General features: G+C 45.0%; 1 long non-coding RNA gene across 1 annotated transcript in view; it reads left to right on the forward strand.

Moving 5' to 3' along the window:
- The first annotated feature begins 344 nt into the window (after positions 1-344).
- The window catches only part of LOC128079529 (uncharacterized), a 54,748-nt gene continuing 38,710 nt past the window's right edge, over positions 345-16,382 (forward strand). Inside the window, exon 1 of the long non-coding RNA XR_008206195.1 lies at positions 345-1,957. This is a non-coding gene — a long non-coding RNA (uncharacterized LOC128079529). The remainder of the gene's footprint in view (positions 1,958-16,382) is intronic.

Here is a 16,382-nt window from a genome sequence, read left to right on the forward strand (position 1 = left end):
CAGGCACTATCACTGCTATCATCTGCTTGTAATTCCCTTAGCTATCTGTGGTGTAACAGTTCATTGCACTGATGCTACTCCACGCAACAAACGACCCAAAGTGAAGACAGCCTTGCTCAGAGGCTTTGCTAACTGCCAACTTCCACTGCCCATTCTCCATTGCAGAGGACTCAAGCTTCTTGTCAAAGGACAAAACTGTTTTTTTCATCATGACTGTTTCTCGTCATGCTCTACTTGATGAGAGATTTCCAGTTGAATGTATATGTAAAGAGTAAAACCAAAGAAGCTTTCCAGCTAGGTGAGTAATGTCACAGCATGTCACCCCCATGGGCTAGCTCCATGGTTAACACTGAGACAGGATCCGATGTCAGAGCAGGTCTCCAGGTAGCGGGAGGTGAGCACACACAACCTTGCTGAATTCCCAGAAGCTTCTGAGTTTGTCTCAGTGACCCTGTCACTGTGCCCAGGGAAATGGAAATAGAATGCTGCCTATAGAAAATGCCCTCATTTTACAGAACAGTGTCAGTGCCAGTGAGACACCCTGATCCAGGAACAAATGACTCTCTATCCAGGCACATGTGAGATGGCTGTGCAACAGAAAAAAGGACAAGGGCTGCTGTTGCAATGATTTCTACTGGTATCCATCAGCAGTTAATGCAGACTCACAGTTTCTGTAATAATCTGAGGCTTTCAAGAATTTCCTTATTAGGCAAAAATCCCTTCTTTGGCTTAAATTTGGCAGTTAAAATAGGAATTCATGAGAAATACCACTGTACTTCACTTTTCTCACCCAGAGAAATATAGTGATTTTCTATTTTTGTTTTGGGGATTCTTTCTGGCTACTGTAAACATAACAGCAATTCAAATCATACTGACATTTTCTTATGTTTTGCCATCTCTGAGAGCATTTTTATGGAGTTAGAGAGCTTGTTAATCTATGTGTCATACAAAAAAAGAGATCAATCATTATATGTAGTCTAGTTTCTGTTTGCATTTCCTGCTGACTTATCTCCTCTTGAGCCTGGGCTTGCAACAGCTGCTGTAATAGGCTTGTTACCCATAACCTACATCTACACTTGCCTGACAAACCGGAATGAAAGCAGTGGGTTGTATATATCTTCCTGGATAACAGTGGACTTCATTCTTTGTTGCCTCCTTAGTTGCATGGAACAAGTACAATGACATCATGTGACAAGCAGGCCCCAGTCCTTTGGCTATTTGTGATCTAAGATTCATTCAGATCTCAGAGCTCAGTGGTATGATCTTTTCTTAAAAGCTTCATAATAATGACCAGAAGCTACACTAAAGACGTTGAAAAGCATTTTGAAGCTGACTTGAATTGATGAAGGCCAGTGAGTTATGAAGAAACCATTCTTCTATTGGAGAATACTCACAATGCTTGCTGAAAATACGATAATTTTTAGCAGCACTGTTTGCTATATGTTTAGTTTATGCACTATTTTGTTAGAAACTAGTGACCTCACCTCTCAGATGCAGTTAGTAGAAACTTCCTATAGCATGTTATTTAAACAATAAATCAGCAGTGCTCTATATATTTATTATTCATTCTGCTCCTAGTTAGTCTTATTTCCCTTGATGCAATAATAGACCGTAAGTTGTACAACTCTGAGAAATTCTTTTTGATGGAAAAAAAAATTCACAGCATTTGTGAATGGGGCAGTAGCTTTGGATTGGTGGATTCAGACTCCATTAATGATAATCTCTTGGGGCACAGTTACCTTCAGTTGTCCATACAGCAGTTTCGGCAGAGGAACGTGCTTTTGTGTTTGCAATGCTGGAAGCCATTTACACCGTCTGTAGTCCATCTAATATATGTATACATGTCTCTGTTTTCCAGACCTCCGAAGTAGCTGAGCAGCTGCTCGACCTGGAGGACAGCAGCTGGCAGTGAGAGGCAGGCAGAGAGGTGACCTAGAAGAGTATTTGGTGAGAAGAGGTAAGCATGCTATAAATTAACACCCTTGCGTACTTAATGGAAACCTTCCTGCCTTAACAACCTGCTAGACAGGGATGTGATCCTGCTGCCCAGCACTGCTCCCTTCCATAGTGGAAATCTGTGCACACTGTGATGGAGGAGTGGAGATGAGTGAAGTGGGAGACCTGGCAGTGGCATTCCTGGCAGCACTGGGACAGCTTGGTTCTGCACCAATGCACAGCAAGGGCACAGCTGAGATTTGTTAAAATGAGCTGTGATTTAAGTGCATTGTAAAAGCCTGAGCACACTGTGGTTCAACTGGATTTGGCTCCTTCTTTGCCTCCTATTACCAGGAACCTCTCAGCTGATGGCAGATGCAGCCTCTTTCGTGCCCTGCCAGGTTGTGTCACACAGGCACTATGGAGAGCATGGGTATGCTCCTTCACCTATCCATGCATCCTCCCTTGCACCTCTGTGGGAAACAGCACTCTGTAATGTATTATGGGGAATTCTGAGCATCGAATTGCTAAACCACATAGGACCTCATTCCATATGGGAGAGGGTTATAAAAGCGATTGCTCTGTCAGCTTTCTTTCTCATTCCTCTTTTATGGATGTGCATGCATAATCCCACCCAGGGCTCTGGACTAGTTTGTGTTGTTATAATCAATGATAAGTTTGCTAAAATTGAGTGTCTTCTTGTCATCTTAACTTTTTTTTTGAGGGACGTTTGGCTTCTGGGAGGCTGGGGCTAGGTAGTTAGGGAATGCCACATAGTAAGGTTAAAGTAGGAGGCACCAGGAGGCTTTCAGTCTCCTTTAACAATGATTTGAATCTACCCTGGATGATATTTTGTGGAGCTCTGATGGAGTAAAGGGAGAAATGAGACAGACAAGCATGCAGGTGCACAGTTTTTGGTGGTGTTTCTCTATGTTGGAGAGGAATTTCTGGTAGAAAGGAGTTAATCATTAATCAGAGAAGGTCCAACAGAAACTTCAGCACCAGAAATGATACAGGTAATGGAGCAGGGTGCTTCAAAGCAAGAAGGATTTTGGCAAATGCATGAAATGGAAGAAGCTACCACAGCATTTCCTCTCTTGAGCAAGAGGCAGCTCTGCTCTCCATGAAGTGTATGGGCCCTGGAGCTCAAACAAAGCATTGAGTGGCTGTGCGCTGGAAGAGCAGAGGCAGGAGCAGAAGATGCTGTTGATACAAAGATGGTGATGGCACGAGGGACATGGTGGGGACTGCTCACACCACCACCCCTGCCTTCCTGTCTAGTTTATATTTTTTCCCAATTAAAGAAAAATACCTACTATTTGTCATTGGGTGAATATTTGTAAGTAAGGAAAATTTGTCCAATGAACATCGATTTAGCGTAATTTTCCTGCTTTGCCAGTCAGGGGCTTGGATCAGAACTATTTACCTTGACACTGTTAAATCTGAGGTCATGGCTTGCTGCTGGTAGGAAGTTTATCCTGTGGCACTACTTCCACTTTCATGTCTCTTTCATATGCACAATTCAGTATGAAATGTTCCCATTCTGTTTGTGGCTTGATTTACAGGTTGGTTAACAGGAAAAATAAATGTACTGTCCTCACAGCTCCACCTCCTCATTTCAGCCTCACCTGTGCTTAAACCTCTCTCCATCTTCCTGCCTTCTGCTGATGCTCCTTCACCTCTCCCTTCCAGCTGGTTTGGTAAAGGCTGGTGAACAGCACTCCTTGTGGCTTTCTGTGTTCCCAGACGTTCTCCAGGCTTCTAACAGCATCCTCATTATCCAAATTTCTCCCAAGCCTTTCTCTACTGAAATGAGCAGTTCTTTCAGCATCAGATATCCGTGTCAAACCATGAGGATTTGGCCCTTGTAGATAGGAAGAACTGCAGTGATAGGAATTCTTTTCTCAGTAACTATTAAAAAAAAGTTTGGCTACTTCATTTCAGTTCTGTGCATTGTGCTGCACGTGCAACTCCTCCAAATACCTGCTGGCCTTTTAAGATTCTGCCTAGTTTTTGGAGGGCAACAAGCATGCATTGGGAGCTGTCAAATCTTCCTCACACCCAACATGGCAAAATCTCCCTCTCCAAACCAGGCTGACACTGCCTATCATTTCTGCAAACGCAAACCTCTCTGCCTCTCTCTCCATCCATGCCCATCATTGCAGAGGGTATATCAAGCACAGTTCAAAGTCCGTCTCTATCCAGGGCAATGCTTTAGGAAACAAACGCTGCAGACTCATTTCTGCAAACTAGATAAAAGTCAAAATGTATTACCAATATATTTAAGGAAATTTAAAGTTGCTGAGAAATCTTTCTCCACAGTGTTGCGATTTATTTTCCGCTAGTGCACAGCCCCAAGGACCTCTCTGGGCTTCTCCAGCAGCTGCACTCCTGGGCTGCTCAGGATGCTTTTTTCCACCTTTCTTGGCACGCAGTTTTACAATGCTTCTCTCACCTCTCATGTGTGAAACTCTTCTCCTGACACAATACCTGGCAAGCCCCCTGGCACACGGCTGTTTGGGAACAGGAGAAGCACTTGTGTTTTGCCACAGGCTTGTTCCATCTGAGTCCTGGAATTATTTACACTGATGTTAATTTTCAGGCGCCACTTCTAGGGTTATTTGGCCTCATCAATAATTGCATTAACAGCAGGACGGCACTGATACTAGGCGGTGTCATACCATACACTTAAATGTATGGCGGTTTCCCATACACTTAAATAAGGACGTTCCCACTGCAGAGGGCAGCACTCTGACAGCCAATTTTTTTCATCGGGTCTTTTAAGAAAGGACAAAGAGAATCTGATGATGCTGTGCTAAAGCCAGTGCTGCTGTGCCAGCAGAGCCCTGGTTGGACACATGGCGGCACAGGACACAGCCTGGTCCTGGACAGCAGCTCCAGCTGTGCTCACTGCCACCAACCAACTCCCAGGTCCTATGGCCACAAAAAACAACAATGGAACATTTTATGCGATGGAGGATTGCAGTGAGACACAGCTGTGAAGCGTTCCCACCATGGACGTGAGTCTGCGGCTGCTGTCAGCAGCAGACCCTGCTGGCGGAAACCAGAGCTGCAAAGCAATCAGAAGGCTGTGTATCTGCTGTTCTTTTTCCTGTGTTTGGGTTGATTTCCTGCCTGCCCCCCTTATTAATATACAGAAGACTTCTCCACTTTGCCCTGAGTGATTTACAGCTTAGTAATTTCTGCTGAATGCTCTGAAAGTCACTGCAACCGCGGCAAACTGTTTCCCGTTTTACAAGAAAATGAGCCTGCCCTCTAGCTGCAGATCACGCACATGGCTGTTTATTGCCTTCTCTGCAGGAGAAAGGGGCTCACACCAGATTCGCTTCCTCTCGTGCTTCCCGGGCACTCTTCCCTGAGCCTGGGGCTTGTTGGGCAGCTTGGTGGGACTGAGATGGCTGCTTAGGAGCCCCTGAGATTGCTTCCCAGGATCCCCTGACATGGCTGCCCAGGAGGCCCCGATGTGGCCACCCAGGAGCTCCTGACATGGTTGCCCAGGAGCTCTTGAGATGGCTGCCCAGGAGGCCCTGACATGGCTGCCCAGGAACCTGGTTACCGACCCAGTGCAGCTGCAGGGCTTTGGTGCAATAATGCCGGTTCTCCACACTGCAGGGTAGCTGTTCATTGCATCCATTCATCTTCATTGTCCTCACCAGTGGTGACAAACCAGTTCCTGAAAGGCAGGGACATTTCTTGCAGCTCACAGCTTTGCCACTAACTGTAGCATTTTTGTGTAGTCTTGAGATATAATACTGGTGGTACGTACACCTAAGGTCAGCACCTGAATTTAAACCAGGAGTCGGATCAGAACCACAGGAAACATGAATTCAAGTGCCATTTTGTATATATATATATACATATTCTGTGGCTAATACTATCTTGAAAAATGCTGAAGAAAACAACAGCCCACCAGTTTGCCAGGAGACTGGTACCCTAAAATCATAATACCTCTGAAACACTGGAAAGGTTTGGTATTTTGGAGTTCTGTATAGCGAGAAGACAAACTGATGCAGATATGTACTTTATATCCTGGCATGGAGACACGTGGTACGGTACAAACAAACCACTGAATAAACAGAGGCAGTGCTCTGGGTTAAAGAAGCCAGTGGCTTTGGGCATGTATTACTTCAAGAAGTAAACAAACTCCTCCAAATCACCCCAAATGGAAATACTGAAATTTATGCAAAAGGAAACTTTGCTGGCACTTTCAGATAGATTATCCTGTTACTAATAATTTGCAGTGAAAGGCAAGAAGTTGCTGGTTAGGGAAAGCGGCATCTTCTTTACTACTGTCATTGCCTACCGCAGGTGCTAGAGATAACATGGATCAGGTCTGGATCCTCTCTTTGCCCCAGCTGACTTGGAAATCTATTTCCCAAATGTGAGGATGACCAAGCTCTTCCATTAGTAACAGCAAACACATGCTCTGTGACTGTTGACCAGATGTCCTGGCTGGAGCTGGGCTCACCCTAGTGACCACAGTACTGGCTGTCTTCCAAGGGGTTTCTGCCAGCCTCTTCTGCAGGCACTGTCTCACTTAGGGGCTGGCTGAGATGGAGAGGTATTTATTAGCACAGCAATTAGGCTGCCACACTCGGGAGAAAAAGTAATGAAATTAATTGTTTTGGAAACAAAATATAGTTCCTAGCCAAAACTTTTTTTTTCTTCCAACCACAAGGCTATGGCATTATAACCTGAATGTGGGGCACTCTGAGTTTAACTGCTGAACTGAACAGTAAAATCCTCCCTGGTCCATGTAATAAGTCAGTAAGAAGAAGAACTGTTTTAGCATTTCTGATGTAAATTTTTCTTGGAAATCTTGGATTTTAACCAACCTGTCAATTTTGTAGCAAGTGCCTGCCATTACTGACTGCTTTCAAGTAAAAAGTCCAGTGAACTCTTCACCAGGTATTTGGTTACAGTGGTGGGATAGAGGGGTGTGGTGAGTAGCCAAAGGGCTCAGGCCCTAGGACAGCTTTGAGCATGGTGGGCAAACGGAAGAGCTATAAGCAAAGCCCAAAGTGGAGGAAATTTCTTGTGAGAGACTCTGAGAGTGCAATGAAGAGCAAGATCTTACTGTGGCTGGTGTGAAGTAATACTTGGGATGGACCATTTTGGGGGCATTTGCAGCAGTGCTGGCACATGTTGTGATATCTGACTGCACTCAGCCACCTGCACATCAGTAGGTTCATACACCATGTATGACACCACTGTGCCTCAACTTGCTTCTTCATCAGCAATGTTGAGAAATATCTAATAAGTGGCAGAAACAGGGAGTCTAAAATCATGTTCAGTAAGGAATTTCCTGCTTCAGAAGCCACTAGGTGGCATATGAGGTGTAGCAGAAATGAAGCACAGTGGCTGCAGGCAGCACAAGCTCCCCAGCGGTTGGGTATGGGTGGAGGGACCATCACCTGTCCAGAGCAAAATTGCACAGAAGTCACCTTGTTGCAGTAATTCAATATCCTGTCACAAAAGTGTGGCTGTTGTGTTGTTTGGGCTTTTTTTTTTTTTTTCTCTAATTAAAAAAAAAAAAAAAGAAAGAAAGATATTAGCTGTTTGTAGGATGCTGTATATTAGTGGGCAAGATCCAGCCCATAATTCTCCACAGGGACGATCCAGCCCATAATTCTCCACAGGGACCTCCTAGCACATCTCTGCCCTCCTCAGTCTGCAGACCAGGGGATGTAGCTACCCCCCTGGGCAGGCCAAGCAACAGTTATTGAAAGAGTTATCAGTTACCTCTTGCTTTGTTCTTCCTTACAATTCATATCAGCTAGAAGTTTATATCTAGCCCAGTATATCTCATAAAGGTCGTTGAACAGTCACCACTATCTTAGCTTGCTATTGCAAGTTTTGAAGCAGTTTTCCAGCTCTGTCACCTCTGTTTTGTATTGAGTAAACTCCAACAAATATCCAGGGCAAACCCAAGTGCCTACTCAGGGGGCAAGCTATTTCTGGGACTGGGTCACAAATACATCTTTGTTCCAGTAGCTCATATACACTGTGCTTTTCCTCTAGTGGAATTTGCAAGTAATGCTACAGAAGGCTCCTAAATTTCCCCAGTACAATGTTGGCATACACAGCTTGGAAATAATCTTCTGAATCTTGGCCCTCTGAATCACAGGGTGACAGCACAGCATGGTATTTTCTCCCAGCTACTCAGCTTGCGGGCCTATTGTCATTTGGAACCAAGTTTTCTTGGTTAATCAACTGAATGAATAACTTGTGGAACTGTGTGAAATGTAAGGGGTACCTCCATGAAAATGGGAAGAAATAGCCCTCAGTATGTATAGGAAGTTATGTGGAACCTATTAAAGAGTCCTGTCTCTGAGAAGGAAGGGCAAGGGGTATTTTGCAAAGGTGGGAATTAGGTACGCTACTTCTATGCTGGACATCATTTGTACAACTGCCCCATGCCATGGGAAAGCTGTGGTCTAGATAAGTGAAAGGGGAGGGCAGGGACAAGTTCCCATGCTATTGCTTGCAATGGTAAGTGTAATGGTAATGGTACAATTGGCCCTGCACTTTGGCCACAACAACTCCAGACAACGCTACAGGCTTGGGGCAGAGTGGCTGGAAGACTGAGTAGAGGAAATGGACCTGAGTAGAGGAAATGGAAAGACTGAGTAGAGGAAATTGATTGATGCTCGGCTGAACATGAGCCAGCAGTGCGCCCAGGTGGCCAAGAAGGCCAATGGCATCCTGGTTTGTATCAGAAACAGCGTTGCCAGCAGGAAAGGGCAGTGATTGTGCCCCTGTACTCAGCTCTGGTGAGGCCGCACCTCAAGTACTGAGTCCAGTTTGGGGCCCCTCGCTGCAAGAAAGACATTGAGATCCTGGAGCAGGTTCAAAGGGAAACTGAGCTGGTGAGGGGTCTGGAGTACAGGTCTTAAGAGGAGCCGCTGAAAGAGGAGCTGGGATTGTTCAGTCTGGAGAAGAGGAGGCTCAGGGGAGACCGCATTGCTCTCTACAACTACCTGAAGGGAGGTTGTAGTGAGCTGGGAGGTTGGCATTTTCTATCATGTAACTGGTGATAGGACTAGAGAGAATGGCTTCAAGCTGTGCCAGGGGAGATTCAGGCTGGACGTTAGGAAATAGCACCTCTCTTAAAGACTGGTCAGGCACTGGAATGGGCTGCCAGGGAGGTGGTGGAGTCACCGACCCTGGAGGTGTTCAAGGAATATTTGGATGTTGTGTTGAGGGACATGGTTTAGTGAGAACTGTTGGTGAGAGGTGGGTGGTTGGACTGGATCATCTTGTAGGTCTTTTCCAATCTTGGTGTTTCTGTGATTTGCGATTTCTATGATTCTGTAACCCAGGCCCTAATTTGATTATAAACTATGGGGTCTGGTATTAGCTTTGTAGGTGGCTTCTTGCTTTGTCTCTCTGCCCTGGCCAGTCTGTAAGTAGTGTTGGCTGAATTGTCCTACACAGTCATCAAGGACCATCAGGACTTGCGTGCTTTCTGCCACTTAAAATCTTGAGGGAATTTGTTAATAAAATGACAATTTAGCTTTGGACTCTTTAGTTCAGAAGAATCTGCAGAACTGATTTAAAAAATGAAGAGAATCTAGCCAGTTTAAAAAAGAAAAAGAAGAAAGAAAAAAAAACCAAAACAACACAAACCCCAACTAAACAAGCTTTTTAATAATTTTTGGAGAACATTTTCCTTTTGTGTAAGGACTCAGGCAGTAACAATTGGAACAAGGGAGCAGTGTATGTTTTTACTAGCCCAAAACTCTGTTGTGTGGGAAGAGTGATAGACCTATACTTTGTTATTTACTTTAGTAGTAAGTAAACATGCTTAAAAATGTTGAAAGAGCATGGAATTTACCGGGAAGAGAAGAGGTACTAAAGGAGCCCAGCATGCCAGTCTCTATTGTTGTCTCATGACTCTACCCACTTCTGGCACAATGCCCCTCTTCTTTACTTTTGCAGGGGGCTTCAACTTATTTCCAGCTCTGCAAACAAATGCTTTCCTAGCTGAGGTCCCAGGTAATGAAGCATGCCTGGGATGGGCATCACCATTGGCATTTAAGTTCATGTAAATTAAAGGACAGCTCACTCACCAACTGCTGTCCTAGACCATGCAGTAAGAAGTAAGTTAACTCTTTATCACCTAAAATTAAAGAGGGTTTACTTTTAAGTGCATTTACTTATGACATGAGGATGCTGTGTGCTGTATCCGCACAGGCTGAAAGACCTTGTTGAAGGGATGGGTCTCGGGGCAGAAACCCCACGAGGAACATCCAGATAGGTATGGGTTTGCTATCCCACAGATATCCAAGAAATCAGAAATGTCCAGTGTTACACTTTAAAATGAACACAGTCACCTGGAGCTTTGCTGTTTAAAGAAAGGTCACAAATATTTTTCATCTCCGTAATAACCTGAAGGTCATAAAAAAGGCATTTATGTCCAATGACACATCAAGCATCAATCCCTGCCATGGCATGGTTCCAGCACGGAGCTCTGCATTGGCAGGATGGGATAGGGCATGCTGGGGGCTGCTTTTCCCCTGAGGAGAGCAGTTCCACCTTGTTCTAGCCAAAGTTTCTTTGCGGAAAGCTTGGTCCTTCGTTTCCTACAGCCTGGCTGCCCTCCTTCCTGCAGCTGTCTGCTCTCACAAAACTGGGCATGGTTTCTCTTGGAGCAGAAATTCCATGCCCACATTATGAAGTGACTCTAGGTTCTCTCTCTGTCCTGATGCCTTCAAGATTTTGACATTTGTCCTCTCATGACAAGCTGAATCAGTTCCCAGTAGTGTTACTTTTGGCTGTTTTTTGACAGCAAAACAGGCTGGGCACTAGTAGGTAAAGTTGAAGAAATAAAGTGGACTAGGGAAGGATCCTTGAAACCCTTTTCCTCTCTTTTCTCTAATCTGTGGTATCTACACCATCTCAGTGATCAGAAGACAGGTTCCTACACTAAACTGAGGTCTCATTTATTTATGGCCACATCGCATCTGACCGACCTGCTCTGCAGGGTCTGGGTTATACATGCTGCACTTCCAGAACCACAGCAGATGTGAGCAGTGGGTTTTTCTGTTGCTACTGCAATGCTGATTCCCCCTAGGATTTTGGCTGAGCTCACTGCTGTTCCACCCAGACCTGGATAATTCAGCCCCAGTACTGAGAAAAGCATATTTGCTCTCTAAAAGCTGCTAGCCTGACCAATCTCAGTGATATAAGGCACAGACAGGGAGGATCCCTGGTATTTGGGCTCAGGCCATGCTAGAAGTGAGCCAGCAGCAATCCTCTATCAGTAAAGCTGGTTTTTCTACAGTAGCCAACTGTGTTGACTTGAGAGTACTGTATTGCCCTAGTCTTAACCAAAGTAGTTAATCTAGTAAAACTTGGCAAAGTAGATCCTGATCCAGGAGGTTTTGTACTTTGATATTGAAGTAGAAATGTTTGTTAAGATTGTGGAGAAAGAATGTGGTTCCTTAGGCAGTGAGAAGTTTGGATGGCATTGCAGGGACGGACGTCATGATTGCGTATATTCAATTTTCAGCTCTAAGCTTTTAATGCATGTTCCTAGCTGAAGTGTCAGCTTCAGTTTTCCAGGCACTGTGTAGAGCCATTTAAACAGTCAGAATAACATAAAAGTAAAAAAAAAAAAAAAAAAAAGATTTTGATGCATTCAAACTTTGTGTACTGAATACTGAAATGTTTTGAATGTGAATGCTTTGAATGTTGAAGTATTTTTATTAGACTATGAAATACAAATGTTCTCTCTGCAGGTGCCGAAGTACAACTTTCAGCCTTACTGTAAAGAGTTTACATCTTTTCTTATTAAATGCTGCTGGAATCATCCTGTTTCACGGGGATTCTGAGTTTCAACACAACTGTTTTCCCATGCACAGCTCTCTGTTAGAAGATTTTCAGCTCTTACTGGCCACATTACTGGCTAACACAGACTCAGTACATCTACCTGCAGTATAGTTGTGGTGTAAGAAATTCCATCAACTGAAGCATTTTAATAAAAGCTGCACCACTGCGGATATGCTTGAAATCTGCCTAGAAACATCTTACCTCCAGTGTGACATATTCTGAAAGAGCGTTATCATTACAATAAAGCCTCTCTTCTCTTTCATCTATGACCTACTTTACAGTAATTTCTATCAAAAAGCACAAATGCCTACTGAGTAAAACTCTATACATTTAATTCTTTACCCCAGGATCTTAAAATCTTTTATTAACCTTCAAAAATTAACCTCTCAGTGGCACCCTAGGTGATGCTCGTGGCACGATTTGGGAAATTGAGGAACTGGAGGCAAAGACTGATGTGCTGAGCTGCCCTATAAGCCTGCAGTGAGCCCGTGAGGCTGCCAAGGCCATCTGAGTTCCCAGAAGCTCAGTTCTACTACCTCAGTGTCTTCCCCTGAACTTAGTCATAAAATAATGGGAAGTGGGGAGAGCTCTTCTGGCACACAGGCTGTGGAAATCCTTAGACTATTTTGCTCTTATTCAGTTCCCGTATGATCTATTAGCACATGTGATGCAATGTTTTATTATAAAATTTAGGGGGTTCGACTGTGCCAGGAAGTAAAGCAGCGAAAAGGAAAAGAAAGGAAGTAGTTCCAGACCCTATGCTTGTTCTTGAGATCCTCTGCCAGTAAGTGGTGCTTTTCCTGCCCTATGTTTTTAGTTTTCTTTATCATGAGACTGAAGAGCTAGACAGATACCAGGAAAACTAACGGACTGACTGACTGTGCAGAGATAGAAAGTGGGAATAGCCATTATGTTCTGACAGAGCTGCACCAAATAAACAAGGAGAAAGAGGGAAGGAGTCTTCTGAGCTATTGTTCTGGAGCCACACATGCAAGAAGTGAGAGAAGACAAAACATTTTCCACCTGGAAATGTTATTTTTTTAGAGGACCATATTCCCTTCCTGCAAGGATGTGGCAAAAACCTATTACAATCAGCACCGTGAGTCATATGTCCTCACTACAGCTTGAGGAAGAGACTTCTTTAAGCCACAGACCAAAAATGCATTTTTTCGAATGCCTTTATGCCATCTTAACACAGTGCTCACATTTGCTGACAAAAATTCATAATGAGTTTTCATGCAGTTTTCTTATTTTATTTTGTTTTATTTTATTGTGCATTCTGTCAGTTGTAGTTGATGGTGGTGGCAACAGTCATACAGATTAATTAGCACTGTTACTTTTCTGGCTTTGGTTTCAGCTTTATGAAGGCAGGACTTTATGGGCTGCAAACCAAGGGCACTTTGTGAGTACTTTCTTGGCTTCTAGAAAGTGATCAGTAGTGACAGCTAAACATCCCATCAATTATTTATCAGCTTTATCATAGTTTTGAGTTTTGCCCTTTATATCATGCAGGAAATGGAGCAAAGAAATAGAACACTTCTGCCTGGGAAATCACTTAACATTGCATGAATTGATCAAAAAACAAACCAGACCAGCAGCCAGGTAAAGGGAGCATGGACACTAGAAGGAAGAAGCAGGTTGCCAAATGCTGGAGTTCCTATATTGACAGCTCCTCACAATATCTTTCATTTCTAAAAACCGCAGCATTCATCCATGCTGAAAGTCAGAAAAGGCAGTTCCATTGTCCATGCCTGCGGAGGGCATGGGCAAGCATTATGCTGGTTTTGGAAGTCTGCATAAAAAAGGCACTCAAACTCTGTAAAGTATCATTTAAATGCTATGTTTTACAGCTAATGCTATAAAGAAAGAAAGAATAGCATACATAACTGTACATCCCTTCTGATGCCGTGATGCTAGAGAAGCTTGTCTTGTGGATAAGGGATGCACATGGCACAGCACAGTGTGGGGACTGCAGTTCACGTGTGAGGTGGCTGCTTTGTGGGTAAGCACAGACAGAGGAGCTCAGCTCAGACCAGGCACTCAGCTCCACTGAGGCTTCCTCTCCCCTGATCCCTTACAGAAGCAGGTTGTGGTCATGCCAAGCCCAGCAGCATGTGTCCTCCACCCACCCAGCAGCACCATGCACATGGCAGGGGTTTGAAGGGAACATCGGCTCTGCAGTCCCACCCTGCCCCAGGATGTTATATGCCAGTTATTGGCATCTGTGCACCAGGCTGCCCCTGGTAGTAATTATGGCTCAGGTGTATGGGCTAATCTGTTGCTTCATGCTGTGAGATCACTGTCCTTGTAGCAGCACATCTTTCAACAAGCCTTCCTAGGTAGGCTTTAAATCCCTCTAAAATAACCCTTAGCAAGCAAAAATCTTTAGTGTTGCCCAACTCCTGCATGTCAATAAGCAGATGTTCTTAAGCTGGTGTAGATTTAAGCTTAACTAACCCAAATGAGAACAAACCTCCTTGCCATGAATCTGTTTGTCTTTCTGCACTAGCTGACTCACCCAGGTTTGGGTTCTACAGCTATTGTTGAAAAATAAGGCTTGGAACCCCACTCACTCAGGCTTTGCCAAGGGAGTGGAAAATGCCACTGAACCAGGAGAGCAGCCCTCATGCTCCATGAGACTTGGGTTGTACCAGTGCAAGCAGCACAGGACCGAGCCCTACTGCCAGTTATGAATATTTAAGCAATGCCTATAGGTCTGTGTTGCAGGTGAAGGAAGGCTGGGCCGAGAGCCACCCACCTCCATCCTCACCAACCCACTGTCCCACTGGCCTGGCTGCAGGTTACCCAAGGAGCTTATTCCATGGCAGCAGGCACATGAGTTACTCTATCTGTGAGGTGCCTAGAGCAGGTGGGAGTGGAGACCTTGGACCCCAGTACTGTGGGGTGCATGGTGGCTGGCTGGACAACTCCTGCTTCAGGTCACTGCGTTTGATGGATTGACGCTTGGAAAGCAGTGGTCCTTCAGCTCGCAGTAATGTGCAGAGGCTCTGCCACAAGGAAAACTGGTTTGGCACTCCTTGTTCTGTGCTGTACCTTCTCATTGGCCAGGATAAGTCTATTTTTCTCTGCCTGAAAGTAATATTTTTAAACAGAATTACCTTGACCTCCATATAGGGCTATTACAGGTTATTTGGATACATCTACAGTGTGCTGTGCAGCTCTTCAGGCTTCAAAAATCAGATTACCCTTTCCTTTTAAAACCTAGAGGAATGTGATCTTGAGCTGTGAGTCATCTTACTGTGATGTACTCCTTTGGACTGTTTCTGCTTAGAGAAGAAGCTGTGAGCATCGAACAGCAGTGCAGGGCACTGAGGGATGAAGGAAAGCCTCCAGGCATGTCATCCCAGGGGGAACCCAGCAGGGATCAGGTGAGGGGCTGTGTCCCTGTGCCAGCAGGAAGTGGGATGCTGGATGCTGGAGGCAGGGTGCAAGATGCTGGATGTGGGCACAGGTGGATGGACTCACCTTAAAGCTAAGCATGCTCCTGCACAGTGGCACATGGTGCAGCATGGAAGGAATTGTGAAAGCATGCTGAAAATGGTGCTGACCTGAACAAGAAAAAGGTATTCTCCCTCCCTGCTATCAGACAGACCCCTAGGCTACAGTGCTCAAGGCCTGAGCAGGGAGGATCCTGGGAGCAGCACACTTGTCCTGCACTCCCATGCCCTCTACTCCCATCCTGCAGCCCTATCAGCACAGCCCCTCCTGTCCCCATGCCCTGCTGTAGAGCTCTGTGCCATGGCCACATGCCCTGTGTACAGTGGGGTGGTGAGGGCTGCACTGTGGTCAGGACTTCTCCCAGCCCCTAACATGACTGATAGTGGGGAGCACAGCATAGACTTGGGCCAGAGAGCAGCCTCTTGGTAGCACTTACATTAGTCAGTGAGCAATAAGGCAATAAGCTGGTGAATTCCTCTTGTTCCTGGCGGTGCCCCTGGTCTTCCAAGTCCTCTTTGTGACTTCAGCAGAGCATTTTTGCACGTCTGCAGCACGGCTGTGCTGTTACACAACCAACTCTATCTGCAAGTGTTCTGGTTTCACTTGTGATTCATATCACACAGGGGCTGAAGCGTGTTCACTGGCTCCAGCAGAACAAAAGTCACGAAGCTTTGTAGGCTAAGGTTCATAGCACTTGGCCTCCGGAGCACCACAGGCATTTCAATCACATTGATAGTAGTTAATATTTACAGGACCAAAGATCACAGAAAATCAACATTGTCTGTGAGGTGACCGCGAGCCGAGATTTTGAAACCAGAGCTGGGAACGCTGAGGTAAAACTTTTCAGATAAAAAGGACAGCAAAAATAACCATCAGTGTGCAGCAGTGGGGTTTGCTTCTTTCTCTCCTACATCTCCTTGTGCAGCCCCCCGTGCGCAACTTAGCCTGAAAGCTTCTGACCCTAAAATCAGGCTTTATATCACATACTTCGAATAAAACAATTTGTGATAGGCAAAAAGAGCACCAGGCTAATCCAAAAGTGTCGAGTTCATGTCATGCTTTCCTGGAATTATGTAGCAACCCAGTATTACAGGCTGGGGCTCCCTGAGCTGCCATCATGGTCCACGGGGCAC

Source organism: Tympanuchus pallidicinctus, unplaced genomic scaffold (assembly GCF_026119805.1).
Source record: "Tympanuchus pallidicinctus isolate F22 unplaced genomic scaffold, pur_lepc_1.0 scaffold19, whole genome shotgun sequence".
In the NCBI taxonomy this organism is placed as follows: Eukaryota; Metazoa; Chordata; class Aves; order Galliformes; family Phasianidae; genus Tympanuchus; species Tympanuchus pallidicinctus.